We start from the raw sequence: 12,319 nt of genomic DNA, 5'->3' as shown, positions 1-12,319 counted from the left end.
CCCTACACCTTTCCTTACAACAACGTGTAACCTAACCTAACCTATGTTGTACCTTAACCTAACCTATGTTGTGCCTTAACCTAACCCATGTTGTGCCTTAACCTAACCCATGTTGTGCCTTAACCTAACCCATGTTGTGCCTTAACCTAACCCATGTTGTGCCTTAACCTAACCCATGTTGTGCCTTAACCTAACCCATGTTGTGCCTTAACCTAACCCATGTTGTGCCTTAACCTAACCCATGTTGTGCCTTAACCTAACCCATGTTGTGCCTTAACCTAACCCATGTTGTGCCTTAACCTAACCCATGTTGTGCCTTAACCTAACCCATGTTGTGCCTTAACCTAACCCATGTTGTGCCTTAACCTAACCCATGTTGTGCCTTAACCTAACCCATGTTGTGCCTTAACCTAACCCATGTTGTGCCTTAACCTAACCCATGTTGTGCCTTAACCTAACCCATGTTGTGCCCTAACCTAACCCATGTTGTACCCTAACCTAACCCATGTTGTCCCCTAACCTAACCCATGTTGTCCCCTAACCTAACCCACGTTGTCCCCTAACCTAACCCACGTTGTCCGCTAACGTAACCCACGTTGTTGCCTAAACCTGCTCTGTAATTGTTATACGACTCGTTCAATTAGTGTAGTGTTGCCCACCCGCAACCCTCGCAATATAGTTCGCTACTCGCACTGCCCGCTCCCCTGTGTATCGCTTCATGTTAAACACCTTGCAAGTCTTGCTGACTTTCCACATGCTCCTGCTGTACACTGTAATGTGGATGGCAGCAGGACGTACATGCCGCCCCCCCCCCCACCCCTCCCCACGTCCCCACCTTGCCCCCTGCCTTCGCAAGCTGGTTGGTGACAAGTTTGCATGTTCAATGCCCTTCGCATGCGACGTACGCAGGCTACGTTGTGGTGCGGCCTGTGTCAACTGTCCGCTGATGTCGTACGCGTGAACCACAATCTGTACTGTACATTCGTCCTTATGTACTGAATGATACATCGTGGCACATGTGTGACCGTACAACGACTGCGCCCAAAAACGGCGGACCATACAGTGCAAATATTGTGCATGCAGCTACGTGTCGTCTCCCTATGAGAGCTGGATTGCAGTGTGGTACGCCATAGAGACGTGTGGGAGGAACGGACGCCGTGGATGGCGATCAGCATGAGCTGTCTGTTGATGTATTCGGACCTAGTCGTCTCTCCTCACACACCGTGATGGCATGGTGCACCGCGTTCCATATCTGCGACATGCTACAGAGGCCGGTTCACAGTCGTTCGAGCAATGGACATCGCATACGTACGGGGGCCACCTTCCACGTATTGTCTAGGCGTGCACATTTTGTTGCGTGTATGTGGGCAGACGTAGTGTGGCGTGACACCTGACACAGGCATGCAATAGTCGTTGAAGTTGCAAATGGCGATGGACGCCTGCGTTTTCTGGTGAAGTTACGCAAATGAACAAATGGTAACCCGTTGTGGTGCGGTTGTTCTCGCTAGGGGTGAATCGGTGATGGCGACGATAGGTTGAGGTACTAACCGGTTGTTCCAGCGATACCCACCATGCCGACGAAACTGAACGGCATCTGGGTGTGAAGCGATACGCGGCGGTGGCTGGGTGGGACCGTCCCCGGCCGGTGAGGGGGCGCCTCCCGGCGTGCTGGCCGCGCGGTGCGTGGGCGCACGCGCTACAGCCGGCTGGTGGGGGCGGCCAGTGGCAGGCGCGCCGGCCGACGGACGCGGCAGGCGTCGCAGCTGCGCGCCGGCGCACCCTGCGCGCGGCGCCGTGCGGCCAAAGTAGGTCCTCGCGGGCCCGGTGCGAAGCGCGGTGGACATCTTCAGTGTGCTGGTCCGATTGAGGACTGTGTGCGTTGAGGATGCGCCGCCGCCCGGCGCTCGGCGCCGCGACGCCGTCTGCTGCTCGGTCGCCCCAGCGGTTCTCGCTGGTGGTTTGTATCGCAGCTGTGCGGATGTGTTGGCGCGTGCGCTGTGCTGGGAGAGTTCGCTTCGGCACCCAAGTGGGGCTTTTGTCCTTCTGTGGCGCTGGCGTTGGAGCTGCCGGTCACCGTAGGTGGCGCGTGTTGTCTCCCGCCGGCAATGCCACGACAGCACGCTCCCGGGCCTCTGTCGGCAGCGGCAAGCTCAGTTGGGAGCACGGGTGGTCGCACCGAAAGCGTCTACTCGCCTAACTCCGGGCGATTGCGCCTCTCTCGAACCCGACCAAGTACTTGGGACGGCGCTGCGCGCCGCCGGGACCTGAGAGGGTTTCGAGGTGTATTGTGCAGGGGAGCTCAGCCTCCTCCTGTTTGCAGAATGATTGAGCGGACGCTTGCGTGTTCGCGCGGGCCCCCGGGACACACTCCCGGGCGGCCGGCTGCTCAGCTCTAGTTGACGCAGCTCCCTGGTTGATCCTGCCAGTAGTCATATGCTTGTCTCAAAGATTAAGCCATGCATGTCTCAGTACAAGCCGCATTAAGGTGAAACCGCGAATGGCTCATTAAATCAGTTATGGTTCCTTAGATCGTACCCACGTTACTTGGATAACTGTGGTAATTCTAGAGCTAATACATGCAAACAGAGTCCCGACCAGAGATGGAAGGGACGCTTTTATTAGATCAAAACCAATCGGTCGGCTCGTCCGGTCCGTTTGCCTTGGTGACTCTGAATAACTTTGGGCTGATCGCACGGTCCTCGTACCGGCGACGCATCTTTCAAATGTCTGCCTTATCAACTGTCGATGGTAGGTTCTGCGCCTACCATGGTTGTAACGGGTAACGGGGAATCAGGGTTCGATTCCGGAGAGGGAGCCTGAGAAACGGCTACCACATCCAAGGAAGGCAGCAGGCGCGCAAATTACCCACTCCCGGCACGGGGAGGTAGTGACGAAAAATAACGATACGGGACTCATCCGAGGCCCCGTAATCGGAATGAGTACACTTTAAATCCTTTAACGAGTATCTATTGGAGGGCAAGTCTGGTGCCAGCAGCCGCGGTAATTCCAGCTCCAATAGCGTATATTAAAGTTGTTGCGGTTAAAAAGCTCGTAGTTGGATTTGTGTCCCACGCTGTTGGTTCACCGCCCGTCGGTGTTTAACTGGCATGTATCGTGGGACGTCCTGCCGGTGGGGCGAGCCGAAGGCGTGCGACCGCCCCGTGCGTGCTCGTGCGTCCCGAGGCGGACCCCGTTGAAATCCTACCAGGGTGCTCTTTATTGAGTGTCTCGGTGGGCCGGCACGTTTACTTTGAACAAATTAGAGTGCTTAAAGCAGGCAAGCCCGCCTGAATACTGTGTGCATGGAATAATGGAATAGGACCTCGGTTCTATTTTGTTGGTTTTCGGAACCCGAGGTAATGATTAATAGGGACAGGCGGGGGCATTCGTATTGCGACGTTAGAGGTGAAATTCTTGGATCGTCGCAAGACGAACAGAAGCGAAAGCATTTGCCAAGTATGTTTTCATTAATCAAGAACGAAAGTTAGAGGTTCGAAGGCGATCAGATACCGCCCTAGTTCTAACCATAAACGATGCCAGCCAGCGATCCGCCGCAGTTCCTCCGATGACTCGGCGGGCAGCCTCCGGGAAACCAAAGCTTTTGGGTTCCGGGGGAAGTATGGTTGCAAAGCTGAAACTTAAAGGAATTGACGGAAGGGCACCACCAGGAGTGGAGCCTGCGGCTTAATTTGACTCAACACGGGAAACCTCACCAGGCCCGGACACCGGAAGGATTGACAGATTGATAGCTCTTTCTTGATTCGGTGGGTGGTGGTGCATGGCCGTTCTTAGTTGGTGGAGCGATTTGTCTGGTTAATTCCGATAACGAACGAGACTCTAGCCTGCTAACTAGTCGCGTGACATCCTTCGTGCTGTCAGCGATTACTTTTCTTCTTAGAGGGACAGGCGGCTTCTAGCCGCACGAGATTGAGCAATAACAGGTCTGTGATGCCCTTAGATGTTCTGGGCCGCACGCGCGCTACACTGAAGGAATCAGCGTGTCTTCCTAGGCCGGAAGGTCGGGGTAACCCGCTGAACCTCCTTCGTGCTAGGGATTGGGGCTTGCAATTGTTCCCCATGAACGAGGAATTCCCAGTAAGCGCGAGTCATAAGCTCGCGTTGATTACGTCCCTGCCCTTTGTACACACCGCCCGTCGCTACTACCGATTGAATGATTTAGTGAGGTCTTCGGACTGGTACGCGGCATTGACTCTGTCGTTGCCGATGCTACCGGAAAGATGACCAAACTTGATCATTTAGAGGAAGTAAAAGTCGTAACAAGGTTTCCGTAGGTGAACCTGCGGAAGGATCATTACCGACTAGACTGCATGTCTTTCGATGTGCGTGTCGTGTCGCGCAACACGCTACCTGTACGGCTCGCCGTAGCCGTGCGCCGCGTGCGGAACCACGCGTGCCTCTCAAAACTAGCGGCAATGTTGTGTGGTACGAGCGCTGGAGCGGCTGGCCTGCGGCACCTGGCGCGTGGCGCCGGTTTTGAATGACTTTCGCCCGAGTGCCTGTCCGCTCCGGTGTGGAGCCGTACGACGCCCGTCGGCCGTGAGGCCGTTGGACACAGAACGCTGGAACAGGGGCCGCCACACGCCTCACTCCCGCCTATGCGACCGTCTCGAAAGAGACGGTGGAAACTGAGAAAAGATCACCCAGGACGGTGGATCACTCGGCTCGTGGGTCGATGAAGAACGCAGCAAATTGCGCGTCGACATGTGAACTGCAGGACACATGAACATCGACGTTTCGAACGCACATTGCGGTCCATGGATTCCGTTCCCGGGCCACGTCTGGCTGAGGGTCGGCTACGTATACTGAAGCGCGCGGCGTTTGCCCCGCTTCGCAGACCTGGGAGTGTCGCGGCCGCCTGTGGGGCCGGCCGCGTCTCCTCAAACGTGCGATGCGCGCCCGTCGCCTGGCGGTTCGCATACCGGTACTTTCTCGGTAGCGTGCACAGCCGGCTGGCGGTGTGGCGTGCGACACCTCGTACAACGACCTCAGAGCAGGCGAGACTACCCGCTGAATTTAAGCATATTACTAAGCGGAGGAAAAGAAACTAACAAGGATTCCCCCAGTAGCGGCGAGCGAACAGGGAAGAGTCCAGCACCGAACCCCGCAGGCTGCCGCCTGTCGTGGCATGTGGTGTTTGGGAGGGTCCACTACCCCGACGCCTCGCGCCGAGCCCAAGTCCAACTTGAATGAGGCCACGGCCCGTAGAGGGTGCCAGGCCCGTAGCGGCCGGTGCGAGCGTCGGCGGGACCTCTCCTTCGAGTCGGGTTGCTTGAGAGTGCAGCTCCAAGTGGGTGGTAAACTCCATCTGAGACTAAATATGACCACGAGACCGATAGCGAACAAGTACCGTGAGGGAAAGTTGAAAAGAACTTTGAAGAGAGAGTTCAAAAGTACGTGAAACCGTTCTGGGGTAAACGTGAGAAGTCCGAAAGGTCGAACGGGTGAGATTCACGCCCATCCGGCCACTGGCCTCCGCCCTCGGCAGATGGGGCCGGCCGCCCGCGCGGAGCAATCCGCGGCGGGGTCGTGTCCGGTTGCCTTTCCACTCGCCGCGGGGTGGGGCCGTTCCGGTGTGCGGTGGGCCGCACTTCTCCCCTAGTAGGACGTCGCGACCCGCTGGGTGCCGGCCTACGGCCCGGGTGCGCAGCCTGTCCTTCCGCGGGCCTCGGTTCGCGTCTGTTGGGCAGAGCCCCGGTGTCCTGGCTGGCTGCCCGGCGGTATATCTGGAGGAGTCGATTCGCCCCTTTGGGCGCTCGGGCTCCCGGCAAGCGCGCGCGGTTCTTCCCGGATGACGGACCTACCTGGCCCGGCCCCGGACCCGCGCCGCTGTTGGCTCGGGATGCTCTCGGGCGGAATAATCGCTCCCGTCAGCGGCGCTTCAGCTTTGGACAATTTCACGACCCGTCTTGAAACACGGACCAAGGAGTCTAACATGTGCGCGAGTCATTGGGCTGTACGAAACCTAAAGGCGTAATGAAAGTGAAGGTCTCGCCTTGCGCGGGCCGAGGGAGGATGGGGCTTCCCCGCCCTTCACGGGGCGGCGGCCTCCGCACTCCCGGGGCGTCTCGTCCTCATTGCGAGGTGAGGCGCACCTAGAGCGTACACGTTGGGACCCGAAAGATGGTGAACTATGCCTGGCCAGGACGAAGTCAGGGGAAACCCTGATGGAGGTCCGTAGCGATTCTGACGTGCAAATCGATCGTCGGAGCTGGGTATAGGGGCGAAAGACTAATCGAACCATCTAGTAGCTGGTTCCCTCCGAAGTTTCCCTCAGGATAGCTGGTGCTCGTACGAGTCTCATCCGGTAAAGCGAATGATTAGAGGCCTTGGGGCCGAAACGACCTCAACCTATTCTCAAACTTTAAATGGGTGAGATCTCCGGCTTGCTTGATATGCTGAAGCCGCGAGCAAACGACTCGGATCGGAGTGCCAAGTGGGCCACTTTTGGTAAGCAGAACTGGCGCTGTGGGATGAACCAAACGCCGAGTTAAGGCGCCCGAATCGACGCTCATGGGAAACCATGAAAGGCGTTGGTTGCTTAAGACAGCAGGACGGTGGCCATGGAAGTCGGAATCCGCTAAGGAGTGTGTAACAACTCACCTGCCGAAGCAACTAGCCCTGAAAATGGATGGCGCTGAAGCGTCGTGCCTATACTCGGCCGTCAGTCTGGCAGTCATGGCCGGTCCTTGCGGCCGGCCGCGAAGCCCTGACGAGTAGGAGGGTCGCGGCGGTGGGCGCAGAAGGGTCTGGGCGTGAGCCTGCCTGGAGCCGCCGTCGGTGCAGATCTTGGTGGTAGTAGCAAATACTCCAGCGAGGCCCTGGAGGGCTGACGCGGAGAAGGGTTTCGTGTGAACAGCCGTTGCACACGAGTCAGTCGATCCTAAGCCCTAGGAGAAATCCGATGTTGATGGGGGCCGTCATAGCATGATGCGCTTTGTGCTGGCCCCCGTTGGGCGAAAGGGAATCCGGTTCCTATTCCGGAACCCGGCAGCGGAACCGATACAAGTCGGGCCCCTCTTTTAGAGATGCTCGTCGGGGTAACCCAAAAGGACCCGGAGACGCCGTCGGGAGATCGGGGAAGAGTTTTCTTTTCTGCATGAGCGTTCGAGTTCCCTGGAATCCTCTAGCAGGGAGATAGGGTTTGGAACGCGAAGAGCACCGCAGTTGCGGCGGTGTCCCGATCTTCCCCTCGGACCTTGAAAATCCGGGAGAGGGCCACGTGGAGGTGTCGCGCCGGTTCGTACCCATATCCGCAGCAGGTCTCCAAGGTGAAGAGCCTCTAGTCGATAGAATAATGTAGGTAAGGGAAGTCGGCAAATTGGATCCGTAACTTCGGGATAAGGATTGGCTCTGAGGATCGGGGCGTGTCGGGCTTGGTCGGGAAGTGGGTCAGCGCTAACGTGCCGGGCCTGGGCGAGGTGAGTGCCGTAGGGGTGCCGGTAAGTGCGGGCGTTTAGCGCGGGCGTGGTCTGCTCTCGCCGTTGGTCGGCCTCGTGCTGGCCGGCGGTGCAGGATGCGCGCGCCTGCGCGGCGTTCGCGCCCCGGTGCTTCAACCTGCGTGCAGGATCCGAGCTCGGTCCCGTGCCTTGGCCTCCCACGGATCTTCCTTGCTGCGAGGCCGCGTCCGCCTTAGCGTGCTCCTCCGGGGGCGCGCGGGTGCGCGGATTCTCTTCGGCCGCCATTCAACGATCAACTCAGAACTGGCACGGACTGGGGGAATCCGACTGTCTAATTAAAACAAAGCATTGCGATGGCCCTAGCGGGTGTTGACGCAATGTGATTTCTGCCCAGTGCTCTGAATGTCAACGTGAAGAAATTCAAGCAAGCGCGGGTAAACGGCGGGAGTAACTATGACTCTCTTAAGGTAGCCAAATGCCTCGTCATCTAATTAGTGACGCGCATGAATGGATTAACGAGATTCCCGCTGTCCCTGTCAGTACGCAGAGGTAAAGGCGGAAAATGAACGCCTGCGCAAAGAGCAACAGAGACCACAAAAGACTTATGCAGCTGCGTTAGCGGCAGCACCGGCAATTAAAAGAACAGTCCAGGAGACTATAAAACAAAACGTAGAAAAATCAGTCCCAACTCTGTTTATAAAACCAAAAAAGGGTGAGGATGTTAAAAAGGCCAAAGAAAAATTCGAACAGAGCATAAACCCGCGTGTAGACAAGATTAAAATTAACAATATAAGAACAACAAAAAATGTACTAATTGTAGAAGTGGCCTCAACTGAGGATAGCGACAAAATAATTAACAACCAGAAACTAAAAGACTCATTTATATGTGAGAAACCACGCAAACGTCGCCCCCTAATGATGATGTACGACGTACCGTCGTACATGTCTCAGGACGATGTAACGGATTGTCTATACGCACAGAATTTCGAGGAAAAAATGACTCGCGAGGAGTTTAACGAGCAGTTAAAAATACGATTTAAAGCAGGTCCTCGTGACCGAAATACGGTACACTACGCAATTGAGGTTGCACCTGCACTGAGAAAGCAGATAATAGTGACAAATAGGCTATATATTGGCTATAATGCAATCTCAGTGAAAGATTATACGGCCTTAGCAAAGTGTTCTAAGTGCCAAGACTACGGCCATGTCGCTAAATATTGTAACTTTTTGAAGCCCGTGTGTGGAAACTGCGGGTGTGACACCCATGACAAAAAGAATTGCACAAAAGATACTCCACTGTGTATCCCATGCAGATATCGAAAGCGAACATGTAACACTCCTGGTAAGGAGTGTTTGACTTACAAGATACTTCTCCAGCGACTAATCCAAAGGACCGACTATGGCGACACGCTATAAGGTCACTCGTAGAAAGTCGCCAAGTAAAACATTGAGAGATGCGGGAAGGTGGAGGAAATTACAAGAGTCACTGTCCTCTTTGGATGGTGAGCAAGAGGAGGAAATAGCTAATGTTTACTCTGTTCCAGTGCCAACTGTACAACCGGAGACAGTGGACTTCTCGTGCCAGGTCGGAGGTTCCCCGGCCTGCCGGGGGAGTCTTCCAGGTTCGATGGTGGTGGAGGCGGCTGGGCTGGCGGGTCTCCCCTCCCCGGGTGGGGACAGTTCCTCGCGGAGGGAGGGGGAGATCTATGCTGTGCTGGTGCCTGAAGTGCAGCCCGAGACGGAGGACTTCTCCTGTCAGGTCGGGTCCTTCCTGGCCTCCAGGGGCGGCCTTCCGGAGTCACTGGGACCGTCGGCGGCCATGGCGGTGGGCTCCGCTTCTCGTCGAGATGGGGCGGAGCCGTCGGCGTCTGCGTCTGATGGTCCTGCAAAGGGAACAGATAAAGAGACTGCAGACTTGATTAAAGTAGCCACATCTGTAAATAAATTAACTTTTGGTGATGGTGTAAAAATGGATGAGGTAGATGAGACTGTAGACTTGATCAAAGTAGTTACATCTGTAAATAAAATAACTCTGGATGATAGTGTAAATGTAGATGATGTAGAGGTAGACACTCAAGAACAGAAACGATCTTTTAACAATTGTCCGCCTGGAAATACTTACCTAATATGTGAGGAGACTCTGCGGTTGTCTAGGTTGGAAAACTCACAGACTCTTAACGCCGCACTGAGGCAGCTGGTCCGAGCTGGGCATCCCCGTGGAAATAAAATTACATTTCCAACTCTGGAGGATGCAGACTGTATAGAACTTGTTGCTCTAAACATTCCCACAGAATACGATAAACTATCTGATCTGGTTTCGAAAGTTTACATCCGGAGGGGTAGGAAATTTGATTTAAATAAAGTTTACGAAGATATGGTTAGAATGCACGGTAGAATTGCTTTTGATCCTGCCCAGGCTTGGCCTGCAAGCCACTTTTACACCAGATTCCCATGACTAGAATAAATTGTTTGCAGATAAATACAATGCGGAGCTCACTGGTTACTCAGGAGCTCTGCAAATTGGCTGAAGAAAGGTATACTGATATCTTATTAATACAAGAGCCGTACTCTGCCTCAGGCAGGGTCCCGGGCCTCCCTGGAACAGCTCAGGTGATCTCGATCGGTCAAAATCCGATGTCAGTCATTGTTATAATAAACAAGTTAATCAAAACTACTGTTCTAACACAGTTTTGTAATACACATGTGACTGTAATCGAGATAAATTATTGTAATACACACTGGTTCTTCATAAATGTTTACTGTCAATACAGAGACCAAATACAAATATACCTGAGGCATTTGACAACTGTTTTGCGTGCCCTGGCTGGCAAACCGCTCATTATTACAATGGATAGTAATGCAAAATCCCCTCTCTGGCACAGTGGAGCCCAGGACCAAAGAGGAATTGCGCTCGAGGATTTCATAATGGAACATCAATTACATGTAATAAACCTCCCTGGCAACCCTCCTACTTATAGGAGTCGAGCCGGGGCAGCGTCTCACATAGATGTGACGCTGAGTTCAGTTAACGTAGCAAATAATATTCAGAACTGGAAAGTTCTAGAAAATCTCACAACAAGTGACCATAACATAATTGAATTTTCAGTCGCACTACTTGCGGAACACGTGCCAGAGGGGTGGACAACGCAATATGATTATGGGAGAGCCGATTGGGGCCTGCTGGAGGCAGAGTTCAATCCTCCAGAGTTGGAAGATGGCCCGTTTAACGTGGAAGAGGCTGTTGAGGCCTTGATTGTCTCTATAAAGGCGGCAGTGGCCGCAGCGATACCGACGCGAAGACGTCTCATACGCGAAACGACCTCTCCATGGACTCCGGAGCTCACTCGGCTCAGGCAGTCTATGAGAAGGGCACGGCGCAGCTATCAGGCGTCTTTCACCCGGGACGAAAGGCAATACCATCTTGCCCTGTACAGGAGACGAAAATGGATTTTCAAAGAAACCCTAAGGCAACATCGCCAGCGAAGTTGGGAGGACTTTGTAAAGTCTCATCTTACCCTAGACCCATGGGGTATCCCATATAAAATGGTGAGAGAGAAAATACATTCTCCAATGCATCTCTCGACAGTAAGACTTGGAGACAATAACAGTATGACGAAAGACTGGGTGGAGACGGCTGAGGAGTTACTTAATGTGCTCCTCCCTGACGACCGACCGGAAACGGACAACGAGATGCAACAGGAGATTAGGATCCAGGATCAGACGGAGTACAATAATGAACTACAAGTATACCCCTTCTCGGTTGAGGAGGTACAAACAGCTATACTCTCTTTTGCCAGACGCAAGGCCCCAGGGCCAGACGCAATACCTGCGGAAGTTCTGCAGAATATTGTGCACAAGATAGCCCCAGGCCTTGCAAAGATATACAACAGGTGTCTGGAAACACAGTCCTTCCCAACTCGCTGGAAGACTGCGGAAGTGATAATAATAAAGAAGTCACCAGAAAAAGATCCAACAATACCAAAGTCCTACAGGCCTATATGCCTCTTGGATGTCCTGGGAAAGACGCTTGAGAAGCTGCTGGTCTCAAGGCTGTCAAGTCACAGAATCCTTCGTGGAATGAGTGACATGCAATACGGTTTCCGTAAAGGCAAATCAACATCTGATGCCGTAAATAAGGTCGCAAGTATTGTACACTCATCTACAAGGAAATATGTTCTTGGAGTCATGGTGGATATCTCCGGCGCCTTCGACAACCTGTGGTGGCCGGCGCTCTTCTCTCGTCTTCGGGAGATTGAGTGTCCGGTAATGCTATACGGTTGTTTGAGGGACTACTGCCGGAATAGGGTTGCTAAAATCATGGCTCCTGGTGCTGTGGTGTTCAAGAACATATCAAAGGGCTGTCCACAGGGTTCTGTGTGCGGCCCTTTATTCTGGGATATAAACATGGATCCTCTGCTGAGAACTCTTGAGGAGAACAATGTAGCACTAGGAGTCGTGGCATATGCAGATGATCTCCTCGTCCTTATCGGGGGCGACAGTCGTACCGAAATAGAGACAAATGCAGGCCATGTTTTCGAGATCTTAACACAATGGTGTAAATCTTCTAAGTTAGAAATTGCACCTCACAAATCTCAATACATTCTCCTTAAGGGCAAATTGGCCCGTGACCCCATCATAAGATTAGACAATAAAGTAGTGGCGCGTACACGAGTTGCGAAATATTTGGGCGTCCTCATAGATGAGGCATGGAGTTATGTGCCACATATTAATCATGTTGCTTCAAAAGCATTAGCAGTCTTAAATAAACTGATTAGTATAGCCCAACGGCGTTTTCATCTACCTCCGTTGGCAACAAAAATGTATCATAACTGCATTTTAGCACCAATAGTAGGATACGGCTCCAGTGCCTGGGCCCACAAACTCACTCAGGTGAGGCCTGC

At 53.6% G+C, this 12,319-nt stretch overlaps 2 non-coding genes and 1 pseudogene across 2 annotated transcripts; all 3 read left to right on the top strand.

Annotated features, from left to right (window-relative positions):
- Positions 1-2,406: 2,406 nt before the first annotated feature.
- LOC124774243 lies at positions 2,407-4,315 on the top strand. Its single transcript, XR_007015232.1, has one exon. It is a non-coding gene; the product is annotated as a small subunit ribosomal RNA (ribosomal RNA).
- A 343-nt stretch (positions 4,316-4,658) lies between these two features.
- Positions 4,659-4,813, top strand: LOC124773994. Its single transcript, XR_007014993.1, has one exon. It is a non-coding gene; the product is annotated as a 5.8S ribosomal RNA (ribosomal RNA).
- Positions 4,814-5,001: 188 nt separating this feature from the next.
- The window catches only part of LOC124774426, a 10,064-nt pseudogene continuing 2,746 nt past the window's right edge, over positions 5,002-12,319 (top strand).

Source organism: Schistocerca piceifrons, unplaced genomic scaffold (assembly GCF_021461385.2).
Source record: "Schistocerca piceifrons isolate TAMUIC-IGC-003096 unplaced genomic scaffold, iqSchPice1.1 HiC_scaffold_961, whole genome shotgun sequence".
Lineage (NCBI taxonomy): Eukaryota > Metazoa > Arthropoda > Insecta > Orthoptera > Acrididae > Schistocerca > Schistocerca piceifrons.
This window is presented reverse-complemented; position numbering and strand designations above follow the sequence as displayed.